The sequence below is a fragment of the Chlorocebus sabaeus genome, chromosome 24 (genome assembly GCF_047675955.1).
Source record: "Chlorocebus sabaeus isolate Y175 chromosome 24, mChlSab1.0.hap1, whole genome shotgun sequence".
Classification (NCBI taxonomy): Eukaryota; Metazoa; Chordata; class Mammalia; order Primates; family Cercopithecidae; genus Chlorocebus; species Chlorocebus sabaeus.
This window is the reverse complement of record NC_132927.1, coordinates 47673632-47690809: the sequence shown is the minus strand read 5'-3', so window position 1 is coordinate 47690809 and position 17178 is coordinate 47673632. Positions and strand designations below refer to the sequence as shown.

General features: G+C 44.0%; 1 protein-coding gene and 1 long non-coding RNA gene across 14 annotated transcripts in view; one reads left to right on the top strand and one right to left on the bottom strand.

The window, feature by feature from the left end:
- The window catches only part of SIPA1L1 (signal induced proliferation associated 1 like 1), a 410731-nt gene extending 407404 nt beyond the window's left edge, over positions 1-3327 (bottom strand). For 2 of the 13 annotated variants that reach the window (XM_037984201.2, XM_073011125.1), the window contains exons 1-2: positions 3213-3300; positions 2600-2659 (exon numbers count right to left, since the gene is read on the bottom strand). The gene's annotated coding sequence lies outside the window, so the exon portion shown is untranslated. Of the gene's footprint in view, positions 1-2249; positions 2536-2599; positions 2883-3077; positions 3154-3212 lie in introns of those variants that run through there. The other 11 variants (XM_073011119.1, XM_073011127.1, XM_073011130.1 and 8 more) reach the window with 9 other exon arrangements.
- Positions 1556-16694, top strand: LOC140710102 (uncharacterized). Its single transcript, XR_012090997.1, has 3 exons — positions 1556-1996; positions 13045-13166; positions 16354-16694. It is a non-coding gene; the product is annotated as an uncharacterized lncRNA (long non-coding RNA).
- Positions 16695-17178: the final 484 nt, after the last annotated feature.

Genomic DNA, 17178 nt, shown 5'->3' with positions numbered 1-17178 from the left:
CACCTGCCAGATAGCAGCAATCAATAAATATTGCTTGACTCACCACTCAAAAGGTTAGGAATATAGGGATGCAATGGGGAAAAAAGGAATTTCTGAATTTATTTTCAGATTTGAACTTCCATGATTCGATCCAAAGGGAAAAAAAAAAGTGTGCTCTATCAGAGCTCTAGTTCTTTATTATGGGAATGAGTCTATTTGTCTTCCATAGAGAAAATCTAATATGGTCAGAAAGCTTAAATCTGAGATGTCACAAAAAAATCTTCAGGATATTCATACTTCATTTGTGCACTGATACGGACCAATAACAATGATAATACAATGGTAAGGACTGACAAGAGGCACATAGTCATATTATTAATCATAACAAACTTTCCACCAAATTCCACTCTCATACCATTTCAGCTCTCCTCATGCTCCCATTTCACAGCTCAAAGAGATTTTTGAAAAAAAGAAAAACAGTCATTTATCTAAAAATTCAGATTGCAACTTAACATAGAACATATACACATCACAACTCAACCAAGATCCCCCCAAAGTCTACAAAACTGCTAATCCCAAGCAATCCTAAATCTATGACTTCAACAAACTTACTAGAAGGTGTTTTTTAAAAGTTCCTAAACAATCAAGGTGGGGGCACTATACCAAAATTACACACATACTTCAAAGCAAAAGCAAAGCAAATGCAGAAGCCTGAAAATACTAGTGAAAGGGCAGAGACAAATGAAGAGTTAAACGAATCTCAATACAAAGTATCAGAGAGCTGCTTCGCAATTATTACCTGGAGTTCAAGTCAACCTTGCCATAGAATCCTCCAATGAAATCACAACTATCACTCACTGATACTTCAGATTTTAAAAGTTCACTGTACCAGAATTGCAATTTCAAACTCGAGGAGCAGAAGCAGGAACTGCAGAGAAGCTAACAACAGCAACACCTACTGACTGTCTCAAGCCACTCACCAAACTTGTTCTCTCAGTCAACTAGAAAAATCAAATGACAGTCAACTTCAAGAGTCCTTTACTTAGGCATTAATGAGATAAGAAAATTAGTTGTCAGAGACATAAAGTCATTCACCCCCCAAATCTCTTATCTTGCCTCTAACCATTTATGTGGAAACAATCACTCATCATTTTAAATGCACTGTTAATTGTTAATGCTTTAGCATAATTGATTCCATGGGAAAATGTTTTAATATTAATATTGTAGTTAATAACTGGGATGTCATCTAATAGTTGGACACATCGGTGGCCGTAATAAACTAGCTGAGACCTACTGCTATTACCACTGTTCCATATTATCCTTTTTTTAATCCTGGTAAAGGTAGCTTAATTGCAGCTTTCAAAAAACGAAGAGAAAAATGAAAGTCGTTAAATCAGGATTATACAGAAAATTAATACTGTTACTACACTGGCCGCAGAACTCAGTATGATCTAACCTTGTACATTTCCAAAAGATTTGGTCAGAGAATCTTTGCCTTGGACAGAAACTCCATAGGAGAAAACAGGAGAAAGTTGACACTTAACTCCCACAGAGTACCAGCATAAAAACAATGGCTTTAAGAGTCTGACTCAGAGTTTCAACATGAAAGGTTTGCTTTATAGAGGAAACGCCAATCCCAGTCCATCCAGATAGACCTGGAACCTGATGAAAGTCGACACCTTTACTCTGAAATTTGCATCGCATCGCTGGCTCCAGTTTAGAAACATGATCGTTTCACAGGTAGTATGCATTTCAGTGAATGCTGCCTCTAAACTACCCGTCAGCGAAAATAAAATCTGTAAGGTAAACGTAGTCTAGGAGCCATCAATCCCCAAATGCTTCCCTTAGAAAACGAATGCCAACAATTCAGCTAAACATCTTCATTGAAAGTGAGCCATTTCCCATGTCTCTCTGTTTTCCAAACCGCGATGAAATTTCAACCTGCCCAACACGATTACTGGTCCACCTAGAAATGCCGTGGAGCGATTTTTTAAGAGCCTCGGAAATTTCCTTTAAGGTCAGGGGAGAAGCTGGTAACAGATGGGGCGAAGGAGGAAAAGTTCTTTTTGCAGCACCCTCGCGCCTCCCCAGCCCTTTCGCGGTTTACTCGCTCCCTGGAAATCAGGTTACAGCATCCCAAAATTTCATGTCCCCAAGACCCCCAAAGGGGAAATTAACCACCCTCAGGCACCGAGCTGTTCGTCTCCATTTCCCACAACTCAACCAACTCGGCCTGCCTACTACTCCAGCTCAGGGTGCAAAGCGCTCACCCAGGTGACTGGAAGGGAAGGGTCGCCAGGTGGCGACCAGCTCAGCGGGGTGGACGCAACCGCCCGGACGGGGACGCGGGTCTCCTGGCCTCCCGCAGAGGCGCCTGCCCCGTAGTTGTGCAGATTCGGGTTCTGGGGTGTGTGCGCGCGCGCCGGGCGCGGTAGAGCCGGACTCGCCCCCGCCGGGTTGCGCTATCAGCAAGCCACCAAATCGAAAATCAAACTTTAACCGGCCTCCTGGGGTCCTGCTCCGGGCCCTGGACCCCAACCCCGGCCAGAAACAGGGCAGGGGGCTGTCAGCGGTCCTGCACCCCCACTACCCCCAGGACCCGGGCGCGGGGACCACTTACCGCTCGGCCCGGCCTCCGGGTGCCGCCGCGCGTCCCGGGCGCGTCCGCCGCGCGCTCTCCCTGGGGAGAAAGAGAAACCGTGTAGACGGCCGGCGCGCGCTCACTCGCCGCCTCCTCTGCGGAGAGCGGCGAGGCCGGGCCGGGGCGGGCGCCGAGCGCGGAGCGGAGGGGGGCCCGAGGGAGGCGGGGGTGGACTCAGCCCAATTCCCGAGCCTGGCTCCGAGGGAGACCCGGAATGCAGGCTGGCGGGCGGCCGGCGGGGGCCGAGCTCCCGAGAAGGCGGAGGTGGCCCCGTCCTCGGACATCAACTATTGTCTAGGCGCCAGGGCCCCGGCTCGCGCCGTCCCCTAGGCTCAGCGCCCCCCATCCCGCCCGCCCGCAGGAGAAAAAACTGAGGGGGCGGCCAGTACGGGAAGCAAGTGCGGGGGTCCGGGCTCCGAGATGGGCGCGAGGTAGGGGGGGATGGGGGGATGCGTACCGCGTGGGGGAGGGGACAGGTAAGTGCCTTTGGGGGCGAGAAGGCCCCGAGGACCGGTCGGGGAGGAAATGGGGAGGGAGCTACAGAGGCGGGAGGGGATGGAGTGGCTGCGGGGGCGGCCTCTGGGGCCCAGACCTGGCCCTCCCCGGGGACCCTCCAGCCGGGGACTCGGCGCTGCACTGACTTTTCGCTCACTCGCTCACGCACGCACTGAACTAGCTCACAAAGTTGCCGGCAGTGGCGGCGCCTCACTCGCCCTTCCCCTCCCCGCCCCGCCCCCCGCCCCATTCCTTCCCCTCCTTCACTCCTCCCTCTCCCCCAAGTCTCGGGTGAGATCACCACGGAGCGGCTCGGCACTGCTCGCAAGTCTCGCGAGAGAAGCGGCGGCTGGGCCTTGCGGGCGGAGGAAGTGGAAGAAGTCGCGGGAGGGTAGGGGACCGCGGAACTTCTGGTTGCTATGACGACGGCAAAGCCCTGGATTCCTGTCTCCTGCTGAGAGCAGAGGCTGTAAACGTGGGTGCAGTTTTCAACCTGCCTCGCGCACTGGCGGTGGGGAAAGCTAGGGATGGTTGCGGCAGGATAATTTTTAAACCCATTCAAGAGGGCATCTCTAGAAGACCACGGTCAAGATACCTGGCCAAATTTGGCAAATGAGGTTAATGTATTAAGAGGTTATGGGACAGGTTTCTGCCTAAGAGCCAGCACATATCTGCAGCCCAAATTTCTACCATATATTCAGTTTTTCAGCCTTTTCTTTCCATCTCATTCCTCCACCCCCACATCTCCCACGCTCCCTCCCTCCTTGTCTTCTCAACTCGCACGCACACCCAGACTAGGCTCCTTCACGAACTGGCTCATTCATCTCTATTCTCAGCGACTCCGCAGGCTTGGTCCATACTAGGTATTGGCTACTTTTTTAAAAAGTTGAACGCAACAGTCCATACCTGTCCTCAGTACTTGCCTTTGGCCCTACCCTAAAAAGTACAGTCAAGTTTGGACTCTATTATAAAAATAAACTACCCTCCCATTTCTGTTAACACCTTGTCTTTTTCAATGGTAATAATCTCTGCTTTCTCCACATCTTCCTCATAAAAACCCTATTCACCATTTTTTTTTTAAATCATTATGCATCCTCAGACGCCTTTATACCTACTCCAAAATGCTATTAAGGATGAAGATGAACTCTTCTCAGGCCTGTGTCTTCTTTTAACTGTAGAAACTTTTCTGAAGTGAGGGTTATTATATACTCACTGCCTAAGTCAAATGGATATTGTGAATAGAAGTTAAACTTTAGATTTCAAAATGAATGAGTAAAAATAGATTCCATGGTATGTGGATTATATCTCAACTTTTAAAATTCCTATCCATGAACATGGGAAAACCATTATTTAACTCAGTCCCACAGAACTAGAAACCTAAAGCATGAACCTAAGCATATGAGGACTAGGCAGTCAAAACTTTTCAGTCACTTGCAAGTTTAAATCCTGTCAATGAAAGTTTATGTATTAGAAACTTAGGTGATACTAGACAAAGTCAGGAAACTAGGGTTTAAGTTTTTCTGTGCCACTAATAATTGAGTCTCCTTGAGAAGTTTTTTAATCTCTCTGATTGTTCTTCTGTGGGGGGTACCCCACATGTTAGGTTATTACAGCTTTAAAATTCCATAGCTGGCCGGCATGGTGGCTCACATGTGTAATCCCAGCACTTTGGGAGGCCCAGGTGGGAAGACTGCTTGAAGCCAGGAGTTTGAGACTATCCTGGGCAACATAGAGAGACCCTGTCTCTACAAAAATAAAAAATAATAGCTAGGTATGTTGACATGCACCTGTAGTCCCAGCTCTTCAGGAGACTGAGGCTTCAGAATCACTTGAGCCCAGGAATTAAAGGCTGCAGTGACCTCTGATCACACTACTGCACTCCAGCCTGGGCAACACAGTGAGATCCTGTCTCTAAATGTATATATACATATGTGTGTGTGTGTGTGTATATATATATTTCATATAAGAGCTCTTAGACCTATAAAATTTTCCAATGAATAACAAATCTTCCTTTTACAGCAAATGATAAAAAAGTTTGATTTTATAGGTCAGTTTCACAAAGAGTAGCTACATGTTGACAATTTTCTTTAAATGTTGACAATTTTATTTCAAAATTTCCCTTGTCTCAACTACAAAGACAACAAAAATATTGACCACGTTACAGTAATTTCAAAGGTAATCTACAGTTCATGATTTGCTTTTACACTAATTCAAAGCAGATTCCTTGTTATTTAATAAATATTCTAATTAAAACCAAAGACCCAAACTAAATACATCCATACTCCCAAAATAACTGTAAGGAAAGAGGGAGGGAGGGAGGAAGGAAAAGGAAGGAAGGAAGGAAGGAAGGAAGGAAGGAAGGAAGGAAGGAAGGAAGGAAGGAAGGAAGGAAGGCAAGATCTGTGGAAGGAAGGAAGGAAGGAAAGAAGGGAGAGAGGGAGGGCAGGCCTCAGATTCATTTACTGGTATGTTTAATATATTTTCACAAAGAAACACAATGGAACATCACCATCAGTCCTGTGAATCTGTTTTAAGAAACCATTTTTCATAACATTGCAAAATATTATAAATCAGTTGTTGCTCATTTGTTCTGGCTTAGCTTTTAACATAATTTTGCCCTTAAAGGATGGCTGCCAATCTACATCCACCAACACAGTACAATTTCAGGGCCATCTGTTTTATGACTCCCAGATAGCCATTTGAAATAATTGACCCAAATGCTAGCCAAATCTATTAACATTCTTCAGTGCTTCTTATAAGGCTCAAGAGATGGGTGTTGGCCTCAAATTACAAAAATAACTTCCCTAATCTTCAGACATAGTAAAATAGTAGAAATTGTCCCAGGGATCTAAAACTGCTTTTTCAAGGCCCTGGGCTACTATTTATCCCTCACTGATGGCAGAACTTTCATCCTTGTTTCTAAAGGAGATAAAAAGTGAAAGCTACCAAAGCCTAGTTTTCAACTGCGCATTCTCTAGGCCAGTCACTCCTGCTGTATCCTCCTGACCTTCCTAGGGTTTCAAAATAGCAGATGTCAGGCAGCAGAAGGGGGAAAGGAGGAATGGAGAGTTTGCCAAGAGTACAGACTAGATCTCAATCCACTTCCTGTCCACTCTCTTTCTTGGCTTCTCTACCCATCTCTGCTCAATCCCTTCCCTTTGCCCTCCAACACAAAGGATATGTAACCTTTCTAGTGATAAGAACATCTAGTCATTTACTATGTTACTCCCTTCCTATTTGCTTCTTAGTTTGTTAAAACCCAGGTGAATCCATTTCTCTCTGGTTATTCTACCCAACAAAACACCCTAATGTATAGAATATACCAAATATAGAATGAATTTTGACACAGAGGCCTACCATACAAAGAAATTGTATGTATTTTTTAATGTTATAAACACTGACTCACATTTGCATGTTTTACATTTAAAATCTGATTTAACTGGCCTTTTAGTTCAGAACTCCAATAGCTGTACATCTACAGGGCATTATTCTAAGTGATATTTAGAAAGATTATTCTGAATCATTACAAAGATCCAAAGTGCCCTCAAAATTATTCAGGATTAAGTGATATTCCATGTTGTTTCAATTTTAGGGTTTTATTGTTTTAACCTTATTGGTGTGACTCTGTTTATGTGAATACTGGATTCCTTAGAAAATGCCTCTTCTCTCATTTACATAGCAGTGTTCATTACTAGTTTAAGACACCAAGTACTTTATAACCAATTAACATTCTGTTAATCAATTAACAGCAAAACTGCTATACTTGCCTGTACTGTTCCCTCCTCTTTAAAGGACTATTTCACACCTTCTCCTCCTTAAACCTCTCCTAGTACTTCCAGCTAATGGCCTTGCTCCCTCTTTTGTTGGTAAAATAGAAATAATCAGAAGAGAACTGAATACACATACCCTCTCTACCACTCTGTCTACCAGCCTACCCGCATCTGTCTGCATATACTCCTCTGTCCTTCCTGTCACTTATGAACTCTCGGTGCTCTTACCTGAGATTAGCCTCTAGATCTGTGCATTAGTGCCATCGCCTCTAACTCAGGAACATTGATTCAGCAACTGTCGCCACTCTCTCTTGAATCAGCAAATTTTCCTTCTCTCCTGCTTCACTTCTAAGGGTTTACAAGCATACTGGAATATCTGCCGTGGTAAAAAGTAAAATGCTTCCTAGATTTTATGTCTCCCCCTGCTTCATTTTATAACTGGAATCTTCAAAAGGCTCTTTCATGCTTGATGTCTTCAATTCCTATCCTTCCCTTCCCTTGAATCCACTCCAAGCAGGCTTTCACCCCCACTACTACACAGCAACAGGTGTTCTCAGGGGCATCAGTGACTTCCTCATTGCTAAATCTGGTGCTCAACTTCCAAGCTCACCTGGCTGGAGCCCTCAGCAGCAGGGAAGAGGGCAACCATGTTGGTTCTTGAGATGTTCTCTTCCCTTGTCTTCTGAGCCAAGAGTCGATCCTAGTTCTTATTCTACCTTTCTGGTCTTGAACTTCTCAACATAGGAGACTGCAGGACTCAGACTTCGGACATCTCTTTGTGGTCTCTTTTCACTCTGTGGTGAGCTCACCAGTCTGATAGTTTTAAATACCATCTGTACGTTAAATACTCCCAAATTTACACCTCCAGGCTAGTCATCTCCCCCATCTCCAAATTTGTACATCCATCTGCTACTCAACATCTGCAACTGATTATGTACTAGGTATTTCAAACTTCACATATTTAAAATTGATGAGCTCCAAGTATTCCCCCCAAAACCAGTGCCCTTCTGAACTCCAGATATCCCTCTCAAAACCAGTTCCCTTTGGGAGGCCGAGGCGGTTCGATCACAAGGTCAAGAGATGGAGACCATCCTAGCCAACATGGTGAAACCCCATCTCTACTAAAAATACAAAAATTAGCTGGGTGTGGTGGCGCCACCTGTAGTCCCAGCTACTCAGGAGGCTGAGGCAGGAAAATCATTGGAACCTGGGAGGCGGAGGTTGCAGTGAGCCGAGATCGCGCCATTGTTCTCCAGCCTGGTGACAGAGTGAGACTCTGTCAAAAAAAGAAAAAAAAAAAAAAAAAAAAAAAACCACTTGCCTCCAGCAGTCTTTCCCATCTCCGTTAAGGGTATCTTCCCAGAGGTTCAGAGGTTTTTTGTTCAGAGCAAAAGTCTTGGAATCATCTTTGACTCCTCTGTTTCTCTCACATCCAAACCATCAACAAATTCTGATGGTCCTTTCTTCAAAATATGTATAGAATCCAATCACTTCCACCCACTGCAGCTCCACCTCTCTGATTCAAGCCATTTCTCACCTGGATTATCACAATTGTCTCCCTACTGGTCTCCCTAGTTGGTTTCCCTACTCCTGCATTTCCCCTCAAATCATTTGTTCTATACACAGGATCCAGAGTGTGGAGCATGAGTAAGTCTGATCTTGTCACTTCTCTGCTCACAAAGCTTCCAGGACCTCTCACCTCACTCGGAGAAAAAGCCCCAGTTCACATTCTGGCCCAGAGAGCTGTGTACTCTTCTGACTCCCAATCCCTCTCTCTCCCCTCCCTCTTTCTACCCCAGCCACACTGGCATTCCTGCTATTCTTTGACTACACCTGGTGCTCTACTGCCTCCAGGACTTGCATTTGCTCTTTCGTCTGCCTGGAGAGCTCTTTCCCCAAATATCTGCATGATGCACTTTCTGGGTCTGTTTAGATGTCTGTACAGAGGTAACTGTGTTGGTAATCTGCCTGCTTGCTCTTGGGAGCTGTCTCTTGTCCTTCTCTACCTTGCAGTAGGGCTGACCCCCATGGGCCATGTTTTCAAGGATGACTTCTCAGGGGCTTCCAGCTGGTTTCAACCATCAGGATGCATAACAGGAATTTGGACAGATGGAATAGACAAGTGAAAGTCATTCTCCTCCTCTCTCTGTGTGCTTCAGGCAGAGTTTTAGCAGCAAGTGCATTTCCTCCATGGCCCCAGGTTCCGCTGGGTGAGAACCATCCCCAGGCTCTGATATAACTTCAGCTGGAGGGTGATATTAGCTTCCTGGTGTTAAGAATCCTGGCTGGGTGTGTGGCCCATGCCTGTAATCCCAGCACTTTGGGAGGCCGAGGCGAGCAGATCACCTAAGGTCGGGAGTCGGAGACCAGCCAGACCAACATGGAGAAACCCCATCTCTACTAAAAATACAAAATTAGCCAGGCGTGGTGGCACACGCCTGTAATCCCAGCTACTCGGGAGGCTAAGGCAGGAGAATCACTTGAACCCGGGAGGCGGAAGTTGCAGTGAGCCGAGATCAAGCCATTGCACTCCAGCCTGGGCAACAAGAGCAAAATTCCATCTCAAAAAAAAAAAAAAATCTCTGGATTCCCTCATCACCCTGGTTAATTTATCAGCTCTTCCATCCACCATGTAGTTCCCCTGTATAAAAATTCTCTCATTTTGGCCAGGCACGGTGGCTTATGCTAGTAATTCCGGCACTTCGGCAGACTGAGGAGGGCGGATCACTTGAAGCCAGGAGTTTGAGACCAGCCTTTGCAACATGGCCAAACTCCGTCTCTACTAAAAATACAAAAATATTAGCTGGAGGCTGAAGTGGGAGGATCGTTTGAGCCCAGGAGGTCGAGGCTGCAGTGAGCCAAGACTGCACCACTGCACTCCAACCTGGGTGACAGAGACCCTGTCTCAAAAAAATAATAAAATAAAATAAAAAATAAAAATTCCCTCTGTTTGAATGACCAAGAACAGCTTCCATTCTCCTAACTAGACCTTGATTGTTATAGTTACCCTTTACAAAATAGCAATCACCCCAATCTCATACTCCCCACACAGCTCTATTGCTCTCTGAAGTCTATCACTCCCTGACTTATTATCTAATCATTTGTTGGTTTATTGTCTGTCTTTCATCTAGAAGGTAAGATCCCTGAGGACAGGAACTCTATGTCTGCTTTATTCACTGCTGTATTCCCAGCACCTAGAACAGTGCCTGGCACGTAGTAGGCACTCAACACGTGTTTTTCATATAAGCAAATAGTGCTCATTCAGACAAAATAAAACTGCTAGCAGAGTGTGGTAAAGAGAATACCCCTACCCTCCAAGATGTCCACATCCTAATCCTCAAAACCTGTGAATATGTTACCTTATGTGGCAAGAGTTTTTATAAAGATATGATTTAAGTTAAGGATCTTGAGATAGGGGGATTATCCTAGATTGTCTAAGTGGGCTCACTGTAACCACAAGGTTTTCATAAGAGGGAAGTAGGAGAGTCAGAGTTAGACATGGAGATGTAACCACAAAAACAGAGTCAGAAAGAGATCTGAAGATCCTGCATTACTAGCTTTGACAATGGAGGAAGAGACCATAAGCCAAGGCATGTAGAAAACCTCTAGAAGCTAGAAAGGCAAGAGAAACAGATTCTCACGTATAGATTTCATAAGGAATGCAGCCCTGCCAATGTCTTGATTTTATCCAAGTGAAACTCATTTCAGACTTCTGACCTCCAGAAATGTAAGACAATAAAATGGTGGTGTTTTAAGCTACAAATTTGTGATAATTTGTTACAGCAGTAATAAGAAACTAATAGTGTTTAATCAGGTATGTAAGCTCTTTGTAGTCATAATGTGTGTCTTGTTTGCTCTGAAATACCTACAATTTAATACAGTTCCTGACAAAAATAGGCATTCCATAAATGTACAATGAAAGAATGAAGTTTAACAGCAAAGCAGTATCAGGGCTCCCATTTTGATGGAGTGGAAAATCCCTTACCTGGCTTTCTGGCTCAGAAAGCACCTTGATATCAGGAAGCCTTTGTGAGCTTTTTGAGCTATGAAGATATAGGGGTATAGGGTAGAGGCAATCCAGGTCTTATACACCAGTGTCAGCTAGAGAGAATGTGGACAAGTCACAAGGGCCTTGTGTGATATATTCAGGACTTGGGCTTTATTCTGTAGTCAATAGGGAGCCATTGAAGGATTTTCATCTAGGGTGGAAACATTCAAATTTGCATTTACAATGCATAGACTATTAGAAGCATGGGATTTAGAAATCCATGGGTTGGAGAAGAGATTAGAACTGCAATCACAAATTCGGCAAGCAGTAGCTTTTAATTGCTAATATGATGCATTTAGATAACTTTTTTTTTTTTTTTGAGGAGTTTCACTCTTGTTGCCCAGGCTGGAGTGCAGTAGTGCAATCTCACTCAGCTCACTGCAACCTCCACCTCCTGGATTCAAGCGATTCTCCTGCCTCAGCCTCCCAAGTAGCTTGGATTACAGATGCCTGTCACCATGCCTGGCTAATTTTTTTTTTTTTTTTTTTTTTTTTTTTTTTTTTTTTTTTTTAGTAGAGATGGGGTTTCTCCATGTTGGTCAGGCTGGTTTCGAACTCCTGACCTCAAGTGATCTGCCCGCCTCAGCCTCCCAAAGTGTTGGGATTACAGGCGTGAGCCACCACGCCCTGCCTAGATAACATTTTAATTAAAATGCACCCTCACAAACTTTCTTTCCTTGTCATAGGCATTTTCTTTTGAAACATTTTGCATTAAGCTACTCATGTCTTTCCTGGGTTTTCAGGCAATTTTCTTTAAATATGGATAAAATAAAATGAAATAAAAACCTCCAAAAGGATGAAAAATTCTGGCCCACCAATACTTTTGACCTTTCCTCTATACTATAGACATCAACACATGCTATTACAGTTATAATATTCTTTTTTTTTTTTTTTTTTTTGAGACAGTTTGCTTTATCACCCAGGCTGGAGTACAGTGGCCCGATCTTAGCTCAAGCAATTCTCCTTCCTCAGCCTCCCAAGTAACTGGGATTACAAGTGCCTACCACCACGCCCAGCTAATTTTTGTATTTTTAGTAGAGACAGGTTTCACCATATTTACCAGGCTGGTCTCGAACTCCTGACCTCAGGTGATCCACCCACCTCGGCCTCCCAAAGTGCTGGGATTACAGGCATGAGCCACTGCAACCCAATTTTTATATATATGTATATATCGTCTCTGAACCATTTCAAGATTTTTTATTCATCCTACCATTAATATTTCCTTTTAGGAAGCTCTTTGAACCATTTAAAATAACTTCAATATTCTCTTAGGAGCTGGAAATTTCCTTCCAAACAGCCCTTTCCCCTTTATTCCTTTCATCAGATTTCACAGTAGAGAAGGTGTCAAGGAAGGAAGGTGAATTTTAAAAGTCTTCTCTCTACTCTCTTGTCTTTTTAAAATCCCTAGAAATGAAAAGAGGCTTGCTCATGACTTGGAAGCGGTGGGCTGAGGCCTCCCAAGACCATCTGGCTTGTTCCATTGCCAGCCAGAGTGGAGGCGACATTCACACGAACCCAGGAGCTGCAGGGGCGCGTGAGCTGCAGCTGCCTTGTGGCGTCCAAGGAGCGCGCAGTGAGATTCCGCAGGAGAAATCACGCTTTGCATGTTCTTGAGTACAAGAAACATGTGTAAAGAGGGTTTTTGTTTGTGGGCATGCCAAGGAGAACGACTGGAATATTAAAGCCATCACAACCTTTATTTAAGGGAAAAGAGGACAAGAATGAATATGCTGATAGTTCAGAGATATTTAGGACCTTCGGCAGCTCAGCACTCATCCTAAATTTTTACAAATAGCTTTCCGGAGATGAAGCTTTTAAAAGCCTTTTAAAGGAATTTTATTTGTTCTTTTCACGTGGGGAAAAGTGATGAGTATATCTACTCAAGTATGAGAAATGGCCACAGCCACTCCATGTAATGTTTTACTTATCCTATAGCTACACGAAGAAAATAGCACGAGTGTTGTAGAGGAAAATCTACTAGACCTCAAACCCGGCTTGAAATCAATTCTGTACTCTAATTCAGACTCTGTCTTTACCTAGCTGAGTCAGATAAATTATTTAATTTTCTGAACTTCTCACTTCTCTTTTTTTTTTTTTTTTTTTTTTTTGAGACCGGGTCTCACTCTGTTGCCCAGGCTGGAGTGCAGTGGCGCAGTCTCGGCTTACTGCAGCCTCTGCCTCGTGGTTTCAAGTGATTCTCCAGCCTCAACCTCGCAAGTAGCTGGGATTACAGGTGTGCACCACCCACCCAGCTAATTGGACTTCTCTTTCTTTAAATACAAAAGGAGAGGGCTAAGAGGCCATCCCTCCAGACTAAAAGTTTGTATATTGATGTGTTATCCTCTTTCAATAGTCAGTTTGCTTCCGGTCAAGAATCTTTCAGGGGTCTGTTTGCTCTTGGTCAAGAATCTGAGGTCTAGACTTTTGAGAGTTGCTGAACCTCTCTCCCTTCCTGTTTGTTTTACTCTTCTTAGGATGATCTCTACCTCCTTCTCCCCTCTCCTGTCCCTACCACACCCCATTCTACAACCCCATGTGAAATATCAAGGGTGACCATAACTCACTGGTAGGATGGAGAGGGATGAAGACTTCTGAGCAATTCTCACAGACACCTGCTGTTATCTGGTGCTGGCTGTGACTGGCACTGCTAGAGTGAATCTTGATCATTGCTTCTGGCATGGCCACCTGATACCAACTGTTCTTGTTGGCAGTGAAACTTTCAGGACTGCTGCTCCCAGCTGCTTCCTCTTAGAACTTCTTAGAACAGCCAGCTTCTAGGTCTCTGAGCTGCTGGGCAGTTCCTTTACTCATTCCATACTTCCTACAGAGGGCAGCATAAATCACAGTCTCTGCCAAGCATACGAAGTTGGGATCAACACCAGGACTCGGAAATGGCCTGTAGAATTTTTTCAAATTCCCCTAGCTTGGCCTGAGAGTATGGGAGCAAGAATGAACAGGTTAGGCACGGTGGCTCACACCTGTAATCCCAGCACTTTGGGAGGCCGAGGCAGGTGGATATCTTGAGGCCAGGAGTTCAAGACCAGCCTAGGCAACATGGTGAAACCCCGTCTCTACTAAAAATACAAAAATTAGCCAAGGGTGGTGGCGCACACCTGTAATCCCAGCTACTCGGGACACTGAGGCAAGAGAATTGCTTGAACACAGGGGTTGGAGGTTGCGAAGACCAAGATTGTTCCACTTCACTCCAGCCTGGGCGTGAATATATATGAATATATATCATTCATATATATATGAATGAATAGAGCCCTCAGCATCACACCCGTTGACCTTCACTTGAAGACAGTTCAGCATGGTGGAGTCAGATGGAGCGGGCCTCAAGTCCCATGCCCACCTCCAGCTTAGTAACAGAGTGGTTTTAGGAAAAGTTACTTAACTCCTCTAAGCCTTGGTTTCTTATTTTTCAAGTGGGAATAATAATGATTGCTTCATAAAAACACATGATTATTTTGAGGATTACGTGAGATCATACGTGTTTCATTAGATCCTGTGGACTGACTATCTAGAGGCCATCCACAACTCCCTTTTCCCTTGCCCTCTGAGTCTTCCCTGAAGTCTCCAGGACTAGCTTAACATAAAATGGGGGATTTACTCTGAAAACTGTGAGTTCCAAAAGATACCCAGTGGTAGAAATACAGTCCCATCTAAACTCCTCCATCACTCATGTGCTTCTCTCTCTGCATCTGCCGCTATCTACAGCATTCTTCTCTCTTTCTAAAGAATAGTTTCCTCCATTTTTCTGGTCCACATAGGGAAAACATCTCCTGAGCTCAATCTGAATTCAGACATCTCCCCAGTTTTCAAAATACCTGGGGAGAAAAGGAACTGACTGACACAGCTTTAAATCAGGTGCCCACCTCTAGACCAATCAGCTGTGACCAGGAGCCTGGAGGCACATTGCATAAAATGTCATGGAGGAATCATGACAAGACTGAGGGGGTGGCAGTTCCCAGGGAAGAGGGCGGGCAGACAATAATAAATGTCTAGGGTGGAGGAATTACATAAGAAGCATTAAGACTAGATTTCAGCCCTTAAGATTATAATATAGTTGGGGAAAAGGCACAAACATTGTCTTCAGTTTAAATTTATTTTGATGCTGAGGGGGTTAATGTAGGGAAAAACCAAAACCATCAATAGTGATAGAAAAAAGCTTGTACCTCTTGAGGTCCAATCAGTGAAGTTCAACAGTGCAGTGGTGGGGGTGGAGTGAGAACTTCTCCCGTTTTCTCTGGAAGACATCTGCTCCTCAGGACTTTCTGCTCTTATGGAGCTCTAAGACCCATTCCTTCTATTGTATTGAAAGACAGGAAGCAAAAGCATTTATTTAAAAATAAAAAAGTGGCTAGGAGACAGGTCTTGTCAGAGAAGGAAACCATTTAAAGCAGGATCTTTCTGCCCTAGGCAGGAATTAATGGAATGAAGGTGGATTTACTATACCTATGAAAGAGGTTACAAAGTAGAATAAGACAGGATTAAGGAGCATAATTAGGGTTCATGAAAGGAAGATCAAGAAGTTGGGGACAGCCCCAGGAAGCCAGTGGATCTTAGCCCATGGGGTGAAGAAAGTAGAGAAGGGAGGAGTGTTCCTGGAGGGAGAAGCAGCAAAGGAATTGAGGATGTTGTGAACATGGCATATTTGCAGACAGTCACATTGTGCAAGAGAGTGCAGCCGTCCTTAAACTATGAGATTTTCAGTGAAAGCACCCGGAGTACCTATTATACCTAAAATATAGATTTCTCACCCCTGGTGCAGAAGTTCTGATTTCGCTGGTCTGGGGTAGGTCCCAGGATTGAACTTTACTAGGGCTGTGCTGCAGGGGGTCTGCAGAGGACAGCTTGAGAAACACTGGTATCTCCATTGGCACTACCTATTAATTAGACAAAAGAAATGGCTTCTCTTTTGGGGTATGTGTTTGCTGGGTGACAACAGCTAACTACCAGACTATGAAGTCCCCCCGATGGCCCAAGAGAGCTGCTATCAGCCTTTGCCAACAAGTACCCCAATTTGCCAGTGCCTCTTTCAGGGACTACTTTGTACTCTCAGCCTCCAGAGGTGCCACTTGATTACCAGCTGATTTGGCCTTCATCTCACATCCTGCGTGTTTTCACAGGATTACACCCAGCTCAAGATGCAACAGAATCAGTCTAGATGGTGAATTCTTCTTAGACAATGTTGCTGTTTATATGTCTTGCTGATTCATTTACTTGTCTTTCATTATCTAATTATAGTTAATTTTTATATAAACTTAATAATCAGCATTTGTGTAATAGTAAAAGAGTGGTTTGTTTACTTTAGTCTAAAAAAAGAGGTTTTGTGTTTGAAGAGTAAAATGTTTCTATTCCAAACTTCTCAAGAGCTGGTACTATTTACTAATTGCATATTCTTTCTTTTTCCTTCTAAGCCACTTTTTATCTTCTATCCTGCAATCCAACCCACATAATTTTCATGAAGAAAGCGGAGTGGTGTCATTTTACAACAAGAAAACTGAGTTAAGAATAAGTCCAATCAATTGCCAGGTGTTGGGACTGAAATGGAAGTCTCTTAGTACCCCACCCAAGGATTTTCATATTAAACAATTATCTTGTCATCATTTTATTTCTGAGTTATTCTCTTTAGTTTTTGTTCTGTTTGATATTCAGAAAAATTGAAAATGCTAATAACATGTGTTTTGGTCCCTTGAATCAGAAATTTCAAGTACACACAGAATGAATTTTCACTTACCCTCCTCCCCTGCGTGCTCAGATTTCTCTCATTCTTCATCCCGTCTGTATTTCTAGATGTTTTTGCAACTATATTTCTCAGAACCTACCATTTGGGTGAGAAAGGAAATGCATCTACCCTCTGTCTTTATGTTCATTTAATCTAGTGGTTCTCACTCCATCATCACCATGAAGTCTTTTGGTCTTATATCTAATTTCCATCTAATCTCTTCTATTAGAAATGTTAGTTCTATCGAGTGATTAACTCTTCCAATAATCAGCAGAAAGAATTATGAAGGCTTAGTCCTCCTGGGTCTAAAGTGCTAGGTAGAATCCTATTTGAAATCTGTGTGTCCTGAGGTTGATCAGGTTCCCTGGTCTATGCTGCCCAAGAACTCACAAAATGAGAAACGGCACTTACTGGCCACCACTAGCTGTGGTAAATCAGCCCAACTGTCCTCACATGTGTACCGTCCTGCTCTAGTCAGGTGAACAGTAGCTATGAACATACCAGTTGATCTCTGGGG